This window comes from Sorex araneus, chromosome 1 (assembly GCF_027595985.1).
Source record: "Sorex araneus isolate mSorAra2 chromosome 1, mSorAra2.pri, whole genome shotgun sequence".
NCBI classification, from domain to species: Eukaryota; Metazoa; Chordata; class Mammalia; order Eulipotyphla; family Soricidae; genus Sorex; species Sorex araneus.
The window spans coordinates 186,972,639-186,996,894 of record NC_073302.1 but is presented as its reverse complement, the minus strand read 5'-3'; the positions used below and the strand labels follow the sequence as shown (position 1 = coordinate 186,996,894).

Genomic DNA, 24,256 nt, shown 5'->3' with positions numbered 1-24,256 from the left:
CCATGAAATCACAAAGTTATGACTGCGCTTCAGGCATATAATAATTCAACGCCAATTCCCTCAGTGGTGTCCATTTCCTGCCATCCATGTGCCCTCCACCACATTTACCTCCCACCCACCAGTCTGATTTAAAATTTTATGGGTTTTGTGAATTGTTCTTGCAAATTTTCAAACTTGAGGAAAGTGTTTGGGGATTCATAAATCACAGTTCCAGAAATACAAGCACCATGCAGCTTTAGATCATCGTCTGAAGTGATGATAAGTTCCTACCACTGAGGTCTATATTGTGGAACCTGGTGCTAACTACAGACAGATTCACATTAATTTTTTAGACACCTAGCTGATGTTCAGAGAACTGGAGAATGGCAGTTGACATCAGAAAATATTCCTGATACTATCATATAGCCTGCCAAGCTACCCGTGCGTAATGGATATGCCAAAAACAGTAACAATAAGTCTCTCAATGAGAGACGTTACTGGTGCCCGCTCAAACAAATCGATGAGCAACGGGATGACAGTGACAGTGACTATCATATAGAAATTAGTCCCTTGTGCATAGAAATGTTAGCTATTCTGACAAACCGGTGTTGTTCTCTGCTAATTCTGGAAGATAGTGCTAGCTCGCAAACATAATCAGATAATGTTATTTTATATATATGTGGACAAATTCATTGAAAATTCATGAGAAAAAGTTGTTCATTAAAAATTTCCCTTTCCTTGAATCATAATACAAATAACTCTCTGAAAATGAAACGACTTTATAGAAAACAGGAGATTTATTTTACTACTACCTAAAATAAGTTTTGTATTCATCCCTAAGAAATTTTTCACCAGACATAATTCTCAACATACATTTTGGATAACATTTAGAATGGGGAAAAAATATTGCAGAAGCTGTGGTTGCCAACTAATATTTCAGAAATAAATAATAAAGACAATAGATATTTACCAAGAATAATCTAGAACTGCTTCATTGGCTATGTTTGGAATGAATATATATATATACATATATATACCCTTGTGGGATGCATTAGACATAATCATTAACTAAATATCACCAGAACAAGAAAATAAACTTCATTGACACCCAGGACAAATTAAAAAAGACAGAGAAATGGAGAGACACCTGAGTTTAGTACTTTTTGTTGTGAGGGTAAGATGTAATCATTTAGTGAGCTACTTTGGTCAGTCAAAATATTTCATTCAAGGAGCTGGAGCGATAGCACAGCAGGTAGGTGTTTGCCTTGTATGCGGCCAACCCAGGTTCGATTCCCAGTGTCCCATATGCTTCCAATTACCTGAGCACCGCCAGGGGTAATTCCTGAGTGCACAGCCAGGAGTATCCCCTGTGCATTTCCAGGTGTGACCCCCCAAAAAAAACCCAAAAAATATTTCATTCAAAATATTTTGTTAGAAATAATTGTTATCAATAAAATAAGCCCTTAGAAAAGGAGGACTATCTGGAAAGGGAATTATCTGGAGAGAAAAAAATGAACTTTTCTTATAATCCAGGGAAGAATTGGGGGATGAGGTCGCAGGCTATGAACCTTCCAAGCAATGCCCCAGACGTCCAAGGGCATCACCAGTGACTCTTGGACAACTTGACTGGTAATTCAATGCAAGCGCCCATGTATGCAATGCTGCTGAGATCCCAAATTGATGCAGTTCCTGGGCCACCCTGGAGGGACAAGAGCCTGCCAGTGCAGCAACACCATGTTCTAGGGATTATGAGGTATGAGAATCCAGTCTTGCTGCACTCTAACCTCCGTGCTACCACCCAGCCCAGGAAAAGATGTCACTGATACTAGTTTTCAATGATGCACTGAATATAGATAAGCATTTGTTTATAGTCTTGTATAGTATACATGATACAGATGTATAGTATATAAACACACACACACACACACATATATATATATACATATATATATGTATATATATATACCAATAAAGTAGCAGCTATATAAGGTAGGTAGTCTTTATAAACCCATTCTAAAGACCAGAAGCCTGAAGGGATATAATGAAAAAGTGGTCAGAAATCATTGGGCTGGTAAGCTCTGGAACTAGCATTCAAAAGGAATGCTACAAAATCTAGTCCCTAAAACTATGTTGAGGCAAAGCTATTAATTTGGCCATGCTATTTTTAGCTGGCACTGCATTTATTTTAAATTTAAAATAAAATAGCAAATAGAGATCCTCTCTGTTTTATAATTTTCTCTTAGGTGCTTTGAGATTAGTCATTAACTGATAAAAATACCAAGAGACATGGAAATCTTTCTCTAATCATATGTGCACAAGTAAGTCATCATACTGTTAAGTTAAATATAAGGTGTTCTTGACATTAAGTGTAACTTGGAATTAAACAACATTCAATTTTCTACTCAAATATTAAGTTTTGTATTTATTTTTTCAACTTGTCGAGTTAACATTATTATTTTATATCTCTGAGACAAATAATTTTTAGAACTAGAGTATAAATAAAACTACAACCATAACCTATGCATAACTAGGAAAAAAAAACTTTAATGGCATATTATAATTGCCAGAATCTATTTTTACATAGATGTGGCAGAAAGAATACTGATTCTTGTAAGAAATGAATTGGGGGGCTGGAGTGATAACACAGCGGGTAGGGCATTTGCCTTGCACGCGGCAGACCCGGGTTCGAATCCCAGCATCCCATATGGTCTCCTGAGCACCGCCAGGGGTGATTCCCGAGTGCATGAGCCAGGAGTGACCCCTGTGCATTGCTGGGTGTGACCCTCCCCCCCAAAAAAAAAAACAAAAAAAAATGAATTGGATTGGAGAAAACTGCTACCCTAAAATGTAATACTTTGGAAACTTATTTTTCAGTTACCAGGTAAAAGTAGATCCATGTCATTTATTATCACTTATTGCCTTTACTCAATAAATAAATGAGGAAAGCCATAAAGAATGTCTAAGGAATGGTCTCATTAGTGCTAAAACATACACACATACATAAACACACACGCATGCGCACAGACACACACAGACATACACAGACTCTGATTCGGATTAACAGTCTTATTTTCACTGGAGCAAGAGCACAGCAGGTAGGGTGTTTGCCTTGCACGCGGTTGACATAGGTTCGATTCCCAGCATCCCCTGAGCATCACCAGGAGTAATTTCTGAATGCATGAGCCAGGAGTAACCCCTGTGCATTGCTGGGTGTGACCCAAAAAGCAAAAAAAAAAAAAAAAAGACATAGAGCTCATTAATTCATTAATTGCTCTTTTTTCTTGGATCTTTCATCTTAAAAACAAGGATGACTATATTGCCAAGAAGAATGAGTTTGCAGAGTTTTACTGCTAAAATAAATAGAGGGTAAATAGAGGGTATTTCACCTGAAGCTTCTTAAATTCATTTAAGTAGTCCATTGTATCCCAAATAGTATCAGCTCTTGTGGGAAGATGACTTGACTTATGCCTCAGAATTGTTACAGGTTACAGATACTAAAATCGGTGTCATTTCCGTTATTAAGTTAAAAAAGGTCTAAAAAAACCCAAGAAGTTATAGCGCATTAAATGGGAAAAATAATGGAAGATAAGATATGGAAATGTTTAAACACTAGTTAAACCTACTGGCAAGTGGAAGAAGTGTGTGTGTCTGTGTGTGTGTGTGTGTGTGTGTTTTCTGCAATGATTAGAATGTTGGGGCAGTCATTGAACTCTATTCCCTTTTATTTATAGTATATATCCATAAAAGAAGGGTGAATTTTTGAGTTTGGGGGTGAATTGTATATGAAAATATCAACAGCATAACAGAAAAAAGAAATTATCCCGTGTGTTAATATTGCATAATTGTCCTTAATAAGAAATCTAGGAGAAGTGGGAATCTTAGCCTAATGATACAACTTAGTTCATTATTTTATGTGTTTTTCCCAAATTAAGAGAGAAAGAGTGAGAGAGAGACGGAAAATGAAGCTGCAAGAACATATTTATCTATTTACCAAGCATGTAGTCTAACATTTTGTTGTTGTTGTTGTTGTTAAACCTTTCAATTTGGACTCCTCAAAAGCACAATTGATACTTAATGATGACTCGTATTTTTCTTTCTGTTTGTTTGAGGGGCAAACCCAGGTTACTCCTGTCTCTGTGCTCAGTGTTAAAACCTGGTTGTGGCTATGCATGGGGAATCACCTTTGGTGCTTTGGATTAAATTGGAATTTTCTGCACTGCAGGAAAATGTTTTATTCCTGTGCTGTCTTTCAGACCAATGACTGAGATTTTATAAGTGAAAATAGCACTGCACTGTAGCACTGTCTCCCCGTTGTTCATCGATTTGCTCAAGTGGTCACCAGTCTCCATTGTGAGACTTGTTTTACTATTTTTGGCATATCACCCTAACCACTGTGCCAGCCCTGAGCTCTGTAAGTCTTGACAGTTATTATGAAAAGTGTGGTTCAACTTTTTGCCAATGCAATTATCTTTATTAGGGAATGAGGGAGAAATAATATTTCATTTTCTTAAAAAATTATAAACCAACAGTAATAGTAAACTGAGATTACCTTCCCCCACCCCTATCCCAAACTGCTACTTTGCTCACTTTAAAGCATATTTTCTCTTTAGGAATAAATAAATTTATATTAATTATTAGCTCAATAATATCTTAGAATTAAACAGGATTTGGTACAGAATAACTGGAACACACATAGCACATAAGCATGTGTATATACACTAGTATATAAAACATATAACTAGTATATGTCTGTTTTCTGTATAAAATTTTCACAAATAATGAATCATGAAATCCCGTTGATCGTCGATTTCTCCAGCGGGCTCAGTAACCTTCCATTCATCCTTTCCCTGAGAGCTTAGAAGTCTCTCTCGACTCAACCCTCCCAATGATGTTGCACTGGAGGCTCTTTCAGGGTTAGGGGAATGAGATCCAGCTTGTTACTGGAGTTAGCATATGAATACACCATGGCAAGCTTGCAAGGCTGTCCCATGTGGGCAGGAAACTCTCAGAAGCTTGCCAATTTCTTCCAGAGGGAGAAACAGGCTACCAGTTATTGCGCTGCCGCAAAGCAGCCGCATACTTCTGGGAGCTTGCTTTTAAGTCTCTGGATGTTGGCCATTGATGGGATTACACACACCTGGGTTCCTCTGCCAGTACCTTCATGCGTGAGGCCTGTCCGAACGTGTGGAGAGGGGCCTAGAGCATGGCTGTAGCTAGGTTCCGGTGGTCTTCTTTGGTGGTCTGCTTGAGGCGGGGAGGGAAGCTGGAGCCCATCCCCTCTGAGGGGCCCCGGGGATGACAGCCAGGCGTGAGGGGAAGAGACTCTCTTTTTACCCCCATGTAATTTGATATTTCTCTATATTTAGTTACAACTAAAGCAAATGATAATTTAAATTTACTTCATGAGATAAATTACTACTTTTTGCTAATATCATCATGGTTTTTAGGTTCAGTTAAGAAACAAAAAAGTGACCAATTATGTAAAGAAACATTCCTTGTTGTAAGTAAAAATGCTCAAACGATAAAAATTCTAGAGTGAAAAGGAAACAATTAACTCCTGTCAAAATGCAATCAAGCATTTGTAATAGATAAATTATAATATAAGAATTTTTCTGCATCTTACCTATTATTATTAAGATTAGGTGTTTTTACAGTTTAGAAAAGAAGATGACCATGTGGGTAAATAATAATAGGGTTAGAATAAAAATACATTTGTGACAACCACCATAAAATTTGAAGGAATGCTATGCAAACACAGTACACCAGATCAAACTCAATAGCAGGGTGAAGATTAGAGTATAGTTTGCTTTTTAGTTAATAACACTTTAGATTATTATATAAATGTACATTATGCATATTAATTTGATTACCAAAATAGAACAAATGAAGTACATAAAAGTTACTGATTTTTTTAAAGAAATTACTATGTACCTGTGTTGACCATTCTAAACTATGGCCATTCTAAACTGAAAAAAAGATACTAACTATAATTTTTAAATATTCCACTTCTGGGCATATATCCTCGGAGTCCAAAAACACCCTGAAGAAAAGCCATCTGCACTTCTATGTTTATTGCAGCACTATTCACAATAGCCAGAATCTGGAAACAACCTGAGTGCCTGAGAACAGAAAAAGAAACTATGGTCTAAATAATGAAAAACTACAGAACCACCAGGCAAAATGAAATCACCATTCGGCACCTGTATTGCGAACCATAAGGCCAAAAGGAAAGAGAGAGTGCGAGAGAAAGAAGGAAAGAGACTGCTATAGAGGCAGGCTGGGCACAGAGGAGCAGGGATGAAACTGGGAACATTGTTGGTGGGAAATGTACACTGGTAAAGGGACAAGTGATGGAACATTGTATGTCTGAAACAGAATCAGGAACAACTCTGTAACTTTGTATCTCAGGATAATTCAATTAAAAAAGATACTAATAAATGAGATTAACATTTCTGGTAGAGTTCCTGGTGTGACTAAAGGGGTTTCTTGAGTAGGTCTGTATGCCAATGACTTCAATTTTTTTAAATTTATTTTATTGAATCACCATGTAAAAAGTTACAAAGTTCTCAGGCTTATGTCTCAGTTATACAATGTTCAAACACCCGTCCCTTCACCAGTGCCCATATTCCACCACCAAAAACCCCAGTATGCCTCCCACCCCCACCCCCCACCCCCGCCTGGGTAACTGATAAATTTCACTCTTCTCTTTACCTTGATTACATTCCATATTTCAACACAAAACTCACTATTGTTGTTGGAGTTTCAACACAGACTCACTATTTTTGTTGGAATTTATCCCCCAAGAATACAGCCCTATTGACAAGGAAATATTTGATATTGAGTTTTCCACTGATGAGAATGAAGAGATAAAAAGTAGCGCAGCTGCTACTGCGGCCACGCGGTTTACAATTTCTGTATTTTAGTAATTAAATCCAGGGAGATTAAAGTTGGAAATTAAATCATTTCCCTTCCTGGAGCAGCATGGAGCAAAAGCTTAGTTCACAGTCTGCATACATGGTTGCAAGCACTCGCTGGAACCCCAAGTCTTATAGCTGCCTCTGGTTCCTGCTCGTTCGGCATTCCCGCGACTGTGCAGAGGCATGGCCACCCGGGTCGAATCTCGGCCGGAGCCCGAGCTCCAACCCCGGCCCGAACCTGCCCAGGTGTCCCGGTTTCAAGTTCAAAGCACCCATTTTTTTTTCTGCGCCATAAAGTTCATACCTGCTCAAAGGACCCATAAAATGTCGGACACCATGCCTTCTCCCCCAGGAGGGAGGAGAGACCAAGGGAAAAGGATATTTCCTCCATTAGCCGGCGTGGGGCAAAAGCTTAGTTCACAGTCCACATACATGGTTGCAAGCACTCTCTGGAACCCCAAGTCTTATAGCTGCCTCTGGTTCCTGCTCGTTCGGCATTCACGCGGCTGTGCAGAGGCATGGCCACCCGGGTCGAATCTCGGCCGGAGCCCAAGCTCCGGCCCCGGCCCGAGCCTGCCCAGGTGTTCCAATGACTTCAATTTTTTTCCTACCCAACATACATTAATAATTTCCTTGAGTCATTCATTTTTTTATTTATTTATTTTTCTTTTTAGGTCATACCCAGCGATGCTCATGGGTTACTCATAGCTCTGCACTCAGGAATTACTCCTGGCAGTGCTTGGGGGACCATATGGGAAGCCAGGGATTGAACCCGGGTCAACCAAGTGCAAGGCAAACACCCTACTCACTGTACTATTGCTCCAGTCTCGAGTCATTCATTTATTCTGGAAGAATGGAGGTGGTTCATACCACTTCACAAAAGCAATTGTTAATTTTTCTAAAATTAGAAAAAAATATTGCTTGATATCTTCTTAGTAGCCTAAATCTGAACATGTTAGTAATATTAATACTGTAGTAATAAGAAAATCTTGTATTCAAGGTTTGTTTGTTTTCCCAAAGAGATGCTGTTAAACATTTATTAGCACAGACTTCATGGGGGGGAAAAAACCTTCATGGATGAAATGCTACGAAATTGCCTACAGTTGTAGCACAATAAGTTTCTTGAACTAGCGAAAGGAGTACGGCATTTGGGTCAAATAATGTGTGTTCGAGATCAACCTCCCGTCTAGAGTTCTAGTAAGTCACTGAAACTTGCCCAAATAAGGCCTTTATGTCATTATTGTAAAGAGACCTTTAAAGAGATGATTAGATAATATGCAAAATCTGTTTTAAACCTTGTTTGAATCAATTAAGATATATGTTTAGTTTATCATACACACATATATACATACATATATATTATAAATATTTATATTTCCTCCTACAGATTCAATTATAAAACTAATGGCTTAGGTGAGGCCGAGTGAAAACAGAAAATCAGATGCATGACTCAGGCTGACTGCCAGAAGAGAGGGACGGGGGCATATGAGTTATGAAGAATTTGATAAAATGTCTCGACTCTAACAGATGAACAACTCAGCTTTGATTCACAGTAATAAAGAGATAAAAGCTCATTATTACCAGATATTTTGCATTTTGAAAAAATCACCAAAACCTGAAAATTCATGCTTAAGTTTTGAAAACTCCTGGTTCTTAAATGTTGGCAAAACATTTAAGCTTTAATGTTGTGCTATTAGATCAGAAGTCTGGAATTAAACTGTTAGTCATAATTTACTGTAGCTTTTCTATAATCAAGAAGAGGAACTGGAATAGCAAAAGGGTGTTTCTACAGCAGAAAGAGATTTTAATATAGACCAACATTATATTACTTATGCTACTAATAAATGAGTAGAGTACCAAATGGATAATGAGTAGAAAACATTTTAAAATCTGGCTTGACTAGAAATAATGTCTAACTTATTTAATTCTGGTTAAGGCATTAGTAACTGATTACTCTTTGGGGTACAATAAAGAAAACTAATAGGAAAATATTAAATTAAATATTTAATTAGGTACTAGTATTGTAAGTCACTTGTTTATTTATTTCTAAGAATGCAATGAGTATAATCCAAATATTTTATAGCCTCTTTTAAAATTCAAGACACTCAGGTAGAAGTCAGCAATACAGTAACTACTTAAAATATTTTTTCGATTTCTTTTATTAGTTGTATCTTTATGAATATCTGCTTTGCATGGAATATAAAAGTATAGAACAGGAAAGGCAAACCTTCCCAAGGCAATTTTAGCAAATGGAAACAGTAACATATGAATTTTTATACTGTATCATTCTTAGTGTATCTCCCAGAAAAATTATTTAAGCCTTGTTGACAAAGTTTCTTCTAAAATCACAGTTTTTATCCAAATCATCTTTCACCTACTGAGAAGTATTAGAATTGATATTTAGTTATGATATTAATATAACATGCTCCCTGGTCAAATGCACATTTTAAAGTTCCTTGCTGTATATATTTTAAATTTAACTTTAAAATATTTCAAATTTGGATGGTTTGAGTTTTATGAAGACCATGGCACGCTACTGATCAATTTTCTAAAAGTAACCTTGATTTTGCTCTGCTGATGGCAGCTGAAAGCCTGAGTAGCTAAATCGACTCAGGTTTAATGAAAGACTTCCAAACTCAGCAAGAGTGTCGGTCTTACCTCTTTTATAATTGGAAAATAAGAAAGGTTTCCCTTTCAGAAGTATTCAAACACTTGTCTTTTAAGTTTGGAGTATAATCCTTAGCTACAGTTTATTCAGTTGTTTCTTCTTGTCTGTAAACAATAATCTTTTTATCTCAGGCCAGGAAAAACAAGCCAAAACAGCTCAAAATCTATGATAACTTACATAAATAGATGTGCATATACTTTCTCAGTATAATTTTGGTAAAGCTGACAAAAATATTTTTTCTTATACTGATAAATCTTTCATTAATAGAAAAATGAAAATGACACAAACATTGACATGCTAAATATAAAGCTACAATCTTCTCTAGAATATTGGTGCGGAGATCCGTTGGGATGCAATGGGACATTCTCTAGCATGAAGTGTCAAGTCTTGGGTGACACTCTGGAACTCAACATCCTGCCTGGGAAATGAAGGTTTAACTTGATTGTGTCAAAGGATAACTAAAATATCATCCATATATATTAGCCACATGTAGTATATTTATACACTTGGTGATAGTCATATGATATTTTAAGTGCCACTGTACCTAAAATATCTCATTAGCCATCTCAGTTACTGGTCTTTTATATTGTATCTTGCTTTATCAGTGAAACAACACAATTGCCTAATGAATATAAAAAAAATTCTTCAATGATTGTCAAATGGAATATATGTTTTCTAAGCAGATAGAAGCTTCTTTACGGCTTTCTCAACATTTTAAAATATTCTTTACTTTTTCTCAGGGAGCTGCAGTGATTCATCTAAGGAAATCCAATGCAGAGGATAGTTACTTGATGGACACACATAAATACATTACATTTTTAGTTTCTTTTAGGGTAAAATGGGGGTGGGTTCCGAAGAAGGTAAAAAATAGTTTTCATTATACTTTGAAGATAAAATAAAGAACAGTGGGGGCAGAGTAATAGAGCATTTGCCTTGCTTGTGGCTAACCCTGGTTTGATCCTTGGCACCGCAGATGGTCCCCCGAGCATGACCAGAAGTAATTCCTGAGTACAGATCCAGGAGTAACCCCTGAGCATTGCCAGCTGTGGCTCACAAACAAATAAACAAAAAAGAAACTAAAATTGCTCCCTAGTATCAGCATCAGCTTGAGTAGAAAGTCCCCATATCAAAATAAGCGCTAAAAAGTCCAGATGCCAAATTCCCCCAAGATTTCACTTCATGTTGAGTCAGAGCACTGAGCCCATGCAAAGCCATTTCCGAGCAATGCTTCCTCCCTGCCTTGGGGTCTCTGTCCCAGACAACCTGAATCCACGCACCTAACATTCCTCTCCAGGGTTAACCAATCTCTAAAGTTTTCTCATTTCATAGTTCCAAACTAAAAAAATTAAAATGAAGGTTGTGTCATATCTTTCTCTCTTCTGTTCTCTTATTCTTATACGTCCCCTCTCTTCGACTCCTTTGCCCCTGAATGTAAAAGGTGTAAAGTCCAAGGTCTCCAACACTGAGCCATATTCCTGGCCATCCTTTACTTTTGTATTGGCATTGCTGAATCCATTTATTTGCCAGTTTCCCCAACCTTCATCTGGTCTATTTACAATCAGATCCCTCCCCACTGCCATACTCAAGTGCCTCACACACTTGAGGCACTTAGTTCCAGTGGATGCCAAATTAAGTAAGAAGACTGCAATACAGTACATATCATACCTATGATCTATTAAGTGAAAGAAAATGTATTTATAAATCCAGGCACACAGAATTTTGTCCTGTCACCTTGAATTATTTCTAAACAATTTGCTCATTTTGGTAGTTATATAATCATTTCTCCTTCTAATCCTTTCTAAAATACATTGTTTTGGATCTTAAATTTTCAGTAAACAAGAAGCATCTATCTCTTTTTTTTTTTTTTGGAGGGGGTTGGGGGTTGCACACCTGATTTTGATCAGGAATTACTCCTGGTTTTATACTCTAGAATCACTCTTACCTTGCTCGGGGGACAATTCCTCATGACAGACAGAAATCTACAATGGATACAGTACCTGTTTTGTTGTCAAGTAGCAACAAAGGCATAATAGAAGGTCAACATTCATATGATATGAGGAAAAACCCTTTCTTGAAAACTGAGAAAATATTTTGGGAACATAAAGTCACTCTGGCCCATGAAGTGACATATACTGTACCACAGATTCGGTAGAAGTGATAGTGGTGGTAAGAAATGCCTATATGAGGGAAATGAGGATCAATTTCTATTATTTATGAACTAAAAATAAGCTATTAAATAAGGCTCCCCATATCAACATATATATGTATATATGTTGCACCTAAATAACCTTTTAGAAAACCATATTAAACCACAAATATCCTATTTTGAAGCAACACACTATTTTATTAGTACATAAAAAGGAGCATCAGTCAACATTTTCATGGGAATGAGGATGGGCATTGATGGGCCTGACTGTTGAAGAAGCCAAACACAGAATATTGAAACATGGCTTCCTTTCCTACCACTTTTGTTTTCACTAGAGCTTTGTGATTTTGGTTCTCTTATCCCTAATTTTTCTCTTTTAACTTGTTTTAAGCATGAAATGAAAGAGTCAAAATGAATTATTAATAATAAGTCAACCCCATACAATGCCTCTACCTGAAATCCATAGGAAACAGCTCCCAGATTGGTTAGCCAGCCTTGTCCATACATTCTAATACATTTATTCCAGTTCATACATTCTATTCATGCATTCGTATTTGTAGTTTTATAGAACACATAAATATTTAAGGGATTTATGTTTATATACTTAAAATATCTTTACTATTTAAGCTAAATAAGTATTAGTTCAAAGTGAGCTCACTTTGGTGGCGTATGTATTTAGACTGAAACACAACTGAGAGTGACATGAAAGTTCATGATGTGTTACATATTTAAAAGAACTGATTACTACATATATGCCTTTACTTTAAATTAAATATTAGCTCTTTTATATCTAGAAGCAGTCCTTGAAAGTAGTAATGGCGCATTACCCTTACATTTCACTAGAATACTCTACATAGATAACTGCATATGTTTTGTATATTGATCAATGTTCCTCTTTTTTCCTGAAAGGTCAGAGAGTGAGGGGATTTCTAAGGTTGCCTGTGTACTTTCTAATACTCATTAGAAAATAGGTCTTGAAAGGTGAAAGGTAAAACATAATAGCAAAGGCACACAATGACTATAATTGATAACAAAATATTTTCATGTATTTTCCCTAAGTTTTCAAACACTGGGTTATTAAAGACAATAATCAAGATAATAAAATATAACAACACAGCAAATTATGGGACTATGACAGCTTGATAGTAATATAAAATGAATGTATCATTAGTTGTGATGTTTACAAGTGGCACTGTTTACTATTACAAGTAATGTACTTTCTGAAATCAGAACTTAATCTTATATTCCATTGTTAAGAATATAGGCAGATAAAATTTAGTAAGCATCAACTTACACAATTTTGCATATACTGGGCTCATTTATTCTCAGTATATGCCATTGGATTAAATAATAAGTTAGTGGGAAGATAAGTTATCCAGTTTCTAACCTCATTATTTGAGATGTAATCCTTCAGTAGAATTGTTTTGCTCTGTTCCTATGCAAGCTAAATAGTGAAATAAGCCCTCCAATGGGAATGTGCTCTTCAAGCCCGTGTTCTCCCTTGAACACTTGCCTTACTCGCTTTGTCTCTGTGCTTCTTTGCTTGGTTATTTATATTCTTGGGAGAAGCTTGTGTTCCCTCTTGAATACATTTCTTCCCTTTCTTTCCTATCCCATATTCCTAAGCAAATTTTGTTCAATTAAAAACAACTTATCTTTACTCATGAACACACACATGCACAGAGACACCCAGTGGGTACCCAACTGACTATTTTAAAGTCCTGTCTTCCATTCGGTTTCATACACCTTCTTCTTTGATTGTTTTCCAGAGAACTAACCAGAGCCATCACCCAACTCTCACAGCTGGAGAGATCTCCAACCTCTCACATGCTCCAGTGTCCACCACAGCAGATACAAATCAATCAATTTTCAAAGAAAAAATGATCAGTAATCATGTATGCTGATGATTGTTCAACTGGACATATACATCCCTTGGGAAGAGTATACAGAGAAATGACATTTAAGTCAATCTCAGAATCACTGTATCACTGTCATCCTGTTGCTCATCAATTTGCTTGAGCAGGTACCAGTAACGTCTCCATTGCGAGATTGTTGTTACTGTTTTTGGCATATCAAGTATCCCACGGGTATCTTGCCAGGCTCTGCCGTGCGGGCAAGATACTCTCGGTAGCTCCACCCCTCTAGAGAGGGTAGCTTGCCAGGCTCTGCTGTGCGGGCGAGATACCCTTGATTCCTTCACCCCTCTCGAGAGCCAGGCAAGCTACCGAGACTGTGGAGGAATCGAACTCAGGTCGGCCGCATGCAAAGCTAACACCCTACCTGCTGTGCTATCACTCCAGCCCAATCTCAGAATAAGGTACAAAAATGAAGACCTGTGCCCACATTTGAAGCAAGACTGAGAAAATAGTAGAAATTATCAAGGTAGATATCAAGGTAGAGAGAAAAATGGGGTCCAGAGAGACAAAAGTTGGCTACCTTAAATCCACTGTACCATTAAGAGTATCCCCTCTCAAGAAGGCATCGGGGATAGAGAAGGGATCAATAAGTCAATAATGGTTTGAAGGGATGGCTCAGGATGGGAGATGTGTGCTGAAATTTTCTGCCATAGGGGATGTATGGAACAGTGGGGAGGGATACTGGGGACATTGGTGGTGGAAAATGTACACTGGTGATGGGTGGGTGTTCGATCATTGTATGACTGAAACGCAAACAAAAGTTTTGTAACTGTAGCTCACGGTGATTCAAAAAATTTTTTAAATTAAATTAAAGTGGTAGCCATCTCTATAGACTGAACTAAGCCATATCCCCACGCCGGCTGAGAAGAAATATCCTTCTTTCTCGGGAAGAAACGCGGTGTGGCGTTAACCATAGTATGATGTCCATTAAGCTGACACGGACCTGGTGGCGTGGGAATGGGATACAAGGGAATAAATTATTATGTACTTGGAACAGCAGGACGCTGGTGGAATCTCGAGCCAGGGCCGATACCAGTGTATTACCTTTGATTCCAGAAACTGCTTGCAGACATTCTACCAGGCTATCAACTAAGCCAGAGCCCCACGCCGACTGATGACGGGAAATAACCATCTTTTTTGGTTTGTTTTCCCTTTGTCAGGCAGCGTGATGACTACTAAACAGGCGTGATCTCAGTGGTGCGGGACGAGGGGGGAAAAAAATAGAAAAGTTATGTAACAAACAGCGGGACTTAATATCTCTACATTCTCAGCAATGGAGAGCCATCAAATGCTTCCTTGACAGTGGGACTGTCTTTTCTTTTTTGGGGGAAACCCTAGCAACAATAGTGAGTTATGTGTTGAAACATGGACTGTAACCAAGATAAAGCGTAAACGAAGTGAAACTTATCATTTACAAGGGCGGGGACTGGGGGGGCGGGAGGGGGCGGGAGGTTTAATGGGGTGGTTGGTGATGGAATATGGGCACGGGTGAAGGGAAGGGTGTTTGAGTATTGTATAACTGACATAATCCTGAGAACTATGTAACCCTCCACATGGTGATTCAATAAAATTTAAATTAAAAAAATAAAATTAAAAAAAAGGGAAAAAAATTTTTAATTAAAAAAAAAAGAGAATCCCCTCTTTTCAATGGTCACTAAAGTTGACAGGAAATCGATAATTACAGGTAAGTTGGCATTCCTGTAATAACTGGCACTCCTATAGATTCCAGTTTAAGCCATACACATGTGTATGACTTCACAGATATAAAGTAAGACATGTGTACGTGCAGAGATACCAGGAAAGATATTGTGATTTAAGTGTGATCAGCCCAAGCTGTCAAGAATCACTGTGATACCAGAAGGGCAGATAATAGAAGCCCCAGTAAGAAACGAAATATTTCTTCATGGAAATATCATGAAGTTTAAAATTCTTCAGAAGCTCCTAGCTACTCAAAATAGTTAAACAACAACAAATGTTTTATAAAGCTGTATTGCAGCTGTGTTGCACATTGGTCAAAATAGAAACCATGTGGAAATGTTTTTGGATAGGACTAAATTTAAAATGAGCAAGTCACTTCAGAAAGCACTTGAAGTAAGTACCTCATTTTTCAAAATTGTTTTCCAGGATGTGACTCTGAGCTGATTTAGTACTCCAAAATAAGTAGTATGAAAAACTGGTAAGTTCAAATTTCTTCAACTCTACTACTGGTCAATTATAATCAATCTATTTTACAGAAAATTGCATTGAGATTATTGAGAGTTCATTCAAACACTTGTGCAAGCATGCACAATTTGCATGGATTTAGCCTGCAAGAGTCCTATAATTTTGTATGGCATTTTATCATTGCAGTCATTTCAAACTGACAGGTGCACATTCACGAAAGATTAGTGCAATAGCTAATATCTGACAAATGGTAATTTTGTGTCCAGACTTAGGGCTGGCTAGGTTGGATACAGTGATATATGTGAAAATACTGTCCTGTCCATATTTTTCTATAAATATACACATAAAAATCATATTATAAGAAAACAGCTACTGTTGGTTTTCTTATGATAGCCAAAGTATAGTTAACTATACTTTGGCTATCATAAGAACTATAGTTAACTAGTGAGATATTTCACAATAGTGTCAATTATACAAAAAAAAGGCTAAGAGAATCTCTCAATTTGATTTCTAGAAGGTTTACTATTCCTTCATGCATAAAATTCAAAACCTAGGAATTACAAACTAAATCATTGAATAAGTAAATAAATATATGCTTTTTGGAGTTCATTCTAAGACAAACTGTCAATGGCCAAACAAAATTCCAGGAAACTTAAGGGGACATATTCAAGAATATAAATAATATATATATTTTTATTACAGATAATTAACACTTATTAATTACAAAAAACTTTACAAATAATTTTATTTAATAACAAAATCAAAAATAACTGTAGTTTTTATAAAAAGTGAATATTGATTGATATATTATAAATAAGAGGTCATATTCTAAAAATTATTCAATTGCTGGGAATAAGAGTTATATTATCCTCCCAACACAATATGGTATTATTATCATTATTATTACTATTGGTGATAAATTCAAGTTGGCACACTAACATGAAGCAGGGGGTTCTTACTATGTAGAAATAGTATTGAAACCAATTTTTGAAAATTCCAAATAATAGCAAATTAAATATGAATCATCAATGTACTTTCAATCTAAAGAAATGCAATGTGTTTCTAGTACTGTTCTTTACATACAAGAGGACTTACAGTATTGTTTGCATAAATTAAGTTGAAGTATATATACAATATAGCATGGTATATGTAATATACTACATAAAAACATGTGACACATTTAAAACATACGATATTTATATTATATGGAGATGTGCATCATATATAGTATATGATAATATACTTTTATATTTATAGCATCCATAGTGAATATCAACTTTTATAATATCTACTTTTATATTTATAATATCTATGGTATAGCGTGGGCTGGAGTGATAACACAGTGGTAGGGCGTTCACCTTTCACGCAGCCAACCCGTGTTCGATTCTTCCACCCCTCTCGGAGAGACTGGCAAGCTACTGAGAGTATCGTGCCCACATGGCAGAGCCTGGCAAGCTAGCCATTGGATATGCCAAAAACAGTAACAATAAGTCTCACAATGAGAGATGTTATTGGTGCCCGCTCAAAGAAATCGATGAGCAACAGAATGACAGTGACAGTGACAGTGATGGTATAGTGTAAATAGTATAGTATATTTACATATCAATATGTTATTTAGCATTGTATATTATATCTAATATAATTGCTGTGCTCATATATATTAAGAGTATGCTAAATATTCATGTATATGCTGTATTTGCATACAAGTATATGCACATATTTATTTTTCATGTACAGAATATACAAATATCATTCCAGAAACAATTTCCCCTAATATGAATTTATAGAAAGAGCCGGGTTGAAAAAAAATAATATAATAATAGTAAGGAAGGTAAGTAAATCGACGAGAAAGGGGATGACAGTGATGGAAGGTAAGGTGAATGCCTTGCCGAGTGACACCCTGGGCTCAGTTCTCTGCACAGAGCAGAGTTCCCCAAGCACCTCCCAAGGTCATCTGTGAACACAGAGCCAGGAGCAAGCCCTGAACACAGCTGGGTTCAGCACAAACCTCTTTCCCCTAAGGCAAAAGCAAAAATAACACACACAAAAAAACAGGACCTATACTTCTCCTATAGTATGAAACTGTAGAACTCCAGAAGGAAAACCTAACAGATTAAAATATCCCTGTAACAAATATATGTACCATGTCCTCTATATCTACTAATTTATGTTTATATGTGTTTGTGTATTATGTATATTTATGTATATACGTATCATATACATGAATGGTATATATGCATGTTTTGAATGTTTACGTATGTGCACACTCAACAACCTACAGAAGACAAATAAAGATAATTTAACTTTATTTTGGTCTTAAACAACATGAAGAATATTCATGTTCTTGAGTTTGGCCAATATCTCCAGCCACTAGAACAAAAGCAAAAATAACACAGAATTGTTTTTGACTTCCAAGCAATATTTAATTTCCAAGAGGAAATACCTTAAAGCAAGAATATTTAAGTATTAACTGATTATTATGTTATCAAAAGTTAAATGCACTTCTTTCAGGTTATTTAAAAAATCCTGATGAAATTTAAAAAAATGAAATGGTTTAATAAAAATTTTGAATACTTTCTTTGGAACTGATAATACCAGATCTGTAGATTAATTCAATTAAGTTCTTAAATATATAGTGCTGAGAATTCTAAGTCAGAAAACTTCCCAAAATACAAACATCAAACAAAGTGCAGAGGCACATGTGTGAGTCAAATCCAGAAGAATTAATTCCCATATTTATGTTATGCATACAATGATATGATGTAATTTTATTTTATTTTAATTATTTAATTTTTTTTTTTTGCTTTTTGGGTCACACCTGGCGATGCACAGGGGTTACTCCTGGCTCTGCACTCAGGAATTACTCCTGGCCATGCTCAGGGGACCATATGGGATGCTGGGATTCGAACCCGGGTCGGCCACATGCAAGGCAAACACCCTACCCGCTGTGCTATCGCTCCAGCCCTTATGATGTAATTTTAAATTATGTTTCTTTTTTAAAAATCTATATCCTGAGCAAAGCTAGAGACTCTCTGCAGAGAGAGTCTGGCTGTCTTCCCCGGGGCCCTTCAAAGGGGATGGGTTCCAGCTTCGCTTCCCACCCCGAGCAGAACTCCCGGCAGCCAAAGACCACCGGATCCTAGCTACAGCCATGCTGGAGGCCCCTCTCCATACGTTCGGACAGGCCTCATGCATGAAGGTACCGGCAGAAGAACCCAGGTGTGTGTAATCCCATCAACGGCCAACATCCAGAGACTTAAAAGCAAGCTCTCAGAAGCGATATCAGGTAGCCTACTTCTCCCTTTAGGAGAAACTGGCAATCTTCTGAAAGTTTCCTGCCCACATGGGACAGCTTTGCAAGCTTCCCATGGTGTGTTCATATGCTAAATCCAGTAACAAGCTGGATCTCATTCCCCTAACCCTGAAAGATCCCCCAGTGCCACATCGTTGGGAGGACCTAGTCGAGAGAGACTTCTAAGATCTCAGGGAAAGGACAAAATGAGAGGTTACTGAGCCTGCCCGAGAAATTGGTGATTAATGGAATTTTCATGATTTGTGATATGTCCTGAGCAAATTCTTTAACAATTTATCTATGGTAGTTTGACAACAAAACTGATTACTTTTTTCAATGACTTTTTTCTCCCACCATATCAAAAAAAATTTTTGTTGTATTTTTAAGATTTTTGGATGAAGTAATATGAAATAAATTTTTTATATTCCTGCCAAGGAGATAGGCTAGGGGATTGTAGGGATTCTAGGGACACTGGGGGTGCTACAATTGCATGATCGAAGCAATTCTATCATGAACATCTTTGAAAATCATGGTGTCATAACAAAATGTCATGAAAAATAAACTGCAAAAATAAAAAGAGTTTTAAAAAAGAAATTATAAATATCCTATTTAAAACATTAAACAGGAGCACAGGAATCACACAAAGTGTTGCAGTGAATGTTTTGCACGCTATATCCAGGGATTTGGTATTTGGAACCAGGAAGTTATCCCTGTGTAATCCTAAGAGAACCAAGCTGGGAGTATCTCTGAGTACCACAGATGTTTGAGAAATAAGTAAAACTAAGAGTGTAGTCAAGAACATTTTCAATAAGTGATACTATAACTGGCAATCTATAAAAAAATGACAAAAGTAAGTCTGGATGTATCTCATGCTCTTCAAAAACAGATTCTATTTCTAACATGTCAGGTATGAAGCTATATAACATTCTTTCAAAATATACAGAAGAAAATCTAAACCACTTTGGATTCGGTGATAATTTGGGAACACTCAATAAAACAAATAATAGAGAATCTGACTGTAACTAAAAATAAACAGGTCTGCTCTGCAAATGACATCTTTAAGAGAATAAAAATGAGAACTGGGTAGATACTGCAAAGGGCTGTGGGGTCCTGAGTTTGATTCCTGCTTCCTCATAACCACCATATGTCCCTGGACATGTCCTGGTGGCCCCAGCACCAAACTTTACACTTGTCCTGAGCGTTGGCCACTAGACCTGTACAGCTGGGCTAAGGATTACTTGGCATGGCCTGGGGATTCCCTTTACACTACTAGGGAGGTCAATTCTCCCCCCAAAAAAGGTAAAATTGAGAATCAGGAAGCTGTACTAAAAAGTCTATTCAGAAGACATTTGATTTCTATGTTCATGCAACACTACTCACAATAGCCGCAATCTGGAAACCATTTCCAAGAAGGGAAGACTAAATAAAAAAATTATGATATAGGCACACAGTGGAAGACTACTCAGCTATAAGAAACAGTGACATCAGAGGACAGACTGAGGGTATACAGAGGTAGGTTAATTCCCTTGCAAGTATCCAACATAGGTTCAATCCCTGGCACAGTCTTCCAAGCCCACCAGGAGTGATCCCCGCGTTCATAGCCATGAGCACCATTGCGTATTGTCCCAAACCCAAAAATTCAATAGAAGAAGCCAGCAATTTTCTGCTATGTGGATGAATCCTGAGAGCATCATGCTGAGGGAAGTTGGTAAGAAGGAGAGGGACAGACACAGAATAATCACCCTTACATCTCTTATATGAAGAAAAAAAGTAGGGGAGAACAGCAAATTCCCGAAGGCAACAGAAAGTGAGAACTGTTTTTAGTAGGAAGTGCCTCACTGCAGAGTGAGGAGGGGTGAGGATGCACTGGACAGCGGTGGCAGGAAGAAGACAACTGCACTGGTGCTGGGCTGTTCTACTTATGAAACACTGCCATTATGGATTCATAAATCATGGTGCCTGAAATAAAACAAAACTAAAAAAAAGACAAAGGAAAAGAAGAGGAAAAGCTTCAGACTGGGACTAAATATTTGCAAAAGGCTCATCTTGTTAAGTTCAGTTATCTAAAATAGATAGTGAAATCTATTTTGATGGGCCCTTTTCATCAGTGTTCAGGGGCTCCAGTGACCGGTCTAAAGATTCTTGGCTCATTGGGCCAGTGGTGCCGTGCAAGGCCAGAGGATGGAATGCTTTCAGGTCCTGTGATGCTGGGATCACGCCATCAGGGCTTGGGACCATCGGGTGCAAGACACTGAATCAGCGTGAACTTCAATCAAGACATGTGTCATACCACCTGTATTGTCTCTCTCACCCTAACAAGAAATCTTAGAATTCAAATATGATAAAACAAATGACCTAAAGAAAATAATCAGCCCAAAACATCAATAAAACTTCACTGATGCTTCACTAGAAACATCGAATGCTAGAAAGGAGCTCATTTCTACCACTCATTTTCTAGTGGTGGAAATGGATTCAAAAGACCACACTGCCACTTTGGAAGGCATTTCTTACAAAGTTAAATATACATTTTATCACAATTATACTGCTAAAAGTATACCCAAAGGCACTTAAAACTATCCCAAAAATGTACACACATTTTGAAAGCTTTATGCTTGACTGCCAAAACTTGTAAGTGGTTGGTAAAAAGATAAATAAACCTGTACATCCTGTTACTGGAGTATTATGCTTCAAATATAACACAAACTGAGACATGGAGATAAATTTGGAAGAACTCAAAGCTATATTGCTGAGATGAAAGAAACCAAATAGAAAACTCCAAGGACTGAGAATATGGCTCAAAGCAGTAGAGCGTGGGCCTTGCATGTGTAGAAGGCCTGGGTTCGATAACTTGGTGCCATAGACACCCCACCCCAGTACTATAAGGAGTGGCCTTGGTGTTCAAACACAGCCAAGGGTGGCCCCCCACAACTAACAAAAATAAAGTTTGCATAATGTTTAATACTAATTATATGACACTCTAGAAAAGGAAAAACTATGGAAACAATAAAATGATTAATGCTGGTTCGGCTAGTGGGAGAGAGGAATGAATAGATTCATATGGAAGATTTTTAAGACCTTGAAACCAGCCAGTATGATACCATACTCATTAATACATGTCATCAAACATATGTACAAATTCATAGAATATACACGTAGTGATCTGTAAAATAAACTAAGGTCTTTGGGAGACGACTTTGTGTCAATGTAGGATTCTCAACTGTAACAAATCAACAACTATTGGGAAATGTTGGTAATAAAAGAGATTTATGAATGTATGGAGCACAGATGAGAAATCATTGTATCTTCTCTCAATTTTACTGCAATCCTAAAACTTTCTCCCAAATGGTCAGTCAGATAGTAATGTATCTCACTGAGAGACAGTACATGAAACCACTGCCTTCATGAGGTTGAGCTGATTCTACACCCAGAACTATGCACTGTCAGGACTGGTTCCTGAGCACACAGCCAAGAGTAAGCCCTAAACATTCTTATGTTTGTCTCCCCTCCCATCAATTAAATAAAATAATTAAATTTTAAATCATCATCATTATCATCATCCCATTGATCGTTGATTTTCTCGAGTGGTCTCAGTATCTCTCCATTTGTCCTAGCCCTGAGATTTTAGCAGCCTCTCTTTACTCGTCCTCCCCAATGGTGCTGCATTGGAGGCTCTTTCAGGGTTAGGAGAATGAGACCCATCAGTGTTACTGGTTTTGGCATATGAATATGCCACGGGGAGTTTGCCAGGATCTCTCTTGCAGGCAGGAAACTCTCGGTAGCTTGCCAGGTTCTCTGAGAGGGAGAACTAGGCTGTAGAATGTCACGGCCGCGTGCTTCCAGGAGCTTGGTTTTATAGTTTCTGGAAGTTGGCTGTTGAGCAGAGTCTCTTGCCCGGTGCCTGGCTTTCTTCACTGGGGCCCCTCAGAGCTGGGTAGGTTGAGTTTCCCTTCCCACTCCAAGCAGAACCCCGGCAGCTGAAGGCCTCCGGAACCCAGCCACAGCCATGCTCAAGGCCCCTCTCCACATATTCGGACGAGCCTCACACATGAAGGAACAAACCGGCAGAGAATCCAGATGCGCAGGACCTGGACACCCCACCCCAGTACTCCAAGCTGAGATCTCCAAGCCTGAGATTGGGACTGGGCCTCCTCCACCCAGATCCTCCATTTTCCAGTAGCTAGGTGTCACACCCACAAACTGCCCCCGATGTTGTGAAATTTTAATTGGTCAGTTAAAAATTCTAATTCAGGGGAACTTTAAATTCGCATTAGAATTAAATGACTATATGAAATGAGAATTTAAATTCCCATTTCTTATAGTCAAGGAACATTTATTTTTAATCTAAATTAGCAATCTCTCAAGTGAGTACGTATTTGTAGAACAGGACTTATATCTTTATAAGTTTAAAATCATTCATGCCTTTAGCACTTCTCCCAAACTCGAAGATAACAGGTAAAAGATTTACTCTCCTAGATCCATGCATCTAACTGAAGGGAAAAATTAGGAAAGTTAATTCTCTTCCCAACCAGAACACAAGTTACTTTTTCCAACTTTGTATTCCAGTGCTACATAGTAAACATCATCATTCCACAATTTTACCCTGTCTTTAATAACTCCCCTACCTTATTTTGCTCTATTAATGCTGTAACATTTCATTTTGTCCAGCTCTCCTTCCTCCTCCCTGCCACTCTCCTCCTGAAAATTGCTTTTCTGTCACTAAAGTCCACTTTAACTGGTAGTTAAGCTTGTAGACTTCTCTGAGAATCGAAGGGATGAATTCTATACCTGGTCATGTAGTGTGTCTCATCATTTGGAACATGCCCTCATCAGTTCCTCAGCATACAATATGCCCTACCTCGATGTCTGTTCTGTGCTACTCTAACGTTACGTGTTCCTATAGAGCAGTGAGCAACTTGTCTTTATTTCTTTCTGAATTCTGCACCATTTAGTACCCAACACATACTCAATAAATAGACATTTTTTTCTTTCCATTATTTTGAATAGCTGTATCTATCTATGCATTAAATATAGTTTTTTGATCAACTACCATTTGTAAGTAAAGCTTTATTTGTTGTTTTATCTTCTGAGCTTGTGTTAATCAAATAAAAATGTTGACTTAATTCATAAAAATAGCATTTGGGACTTCTGGGAGGAAACATTAAGGCATCTTATCTC

The 24,256-nt window shown here is 37.5% G+C and overlaps 1 protein-coding gene across 1 annotated transcript in view; it reads right to left on the bottom strand.

The window, feature by feature from the left end:
* ST8SIA4 (ST8 alpha-N-acetyl-neuraminide alpha-2,8-sialyltransferase 4) overlaps positions 1-24,256 on the bottom strand; it is a 98,272-nt gene that overhangs the window by 30,225 nt on the left and 43,791 nt on the right. The window lies entirely within an intron of this gene.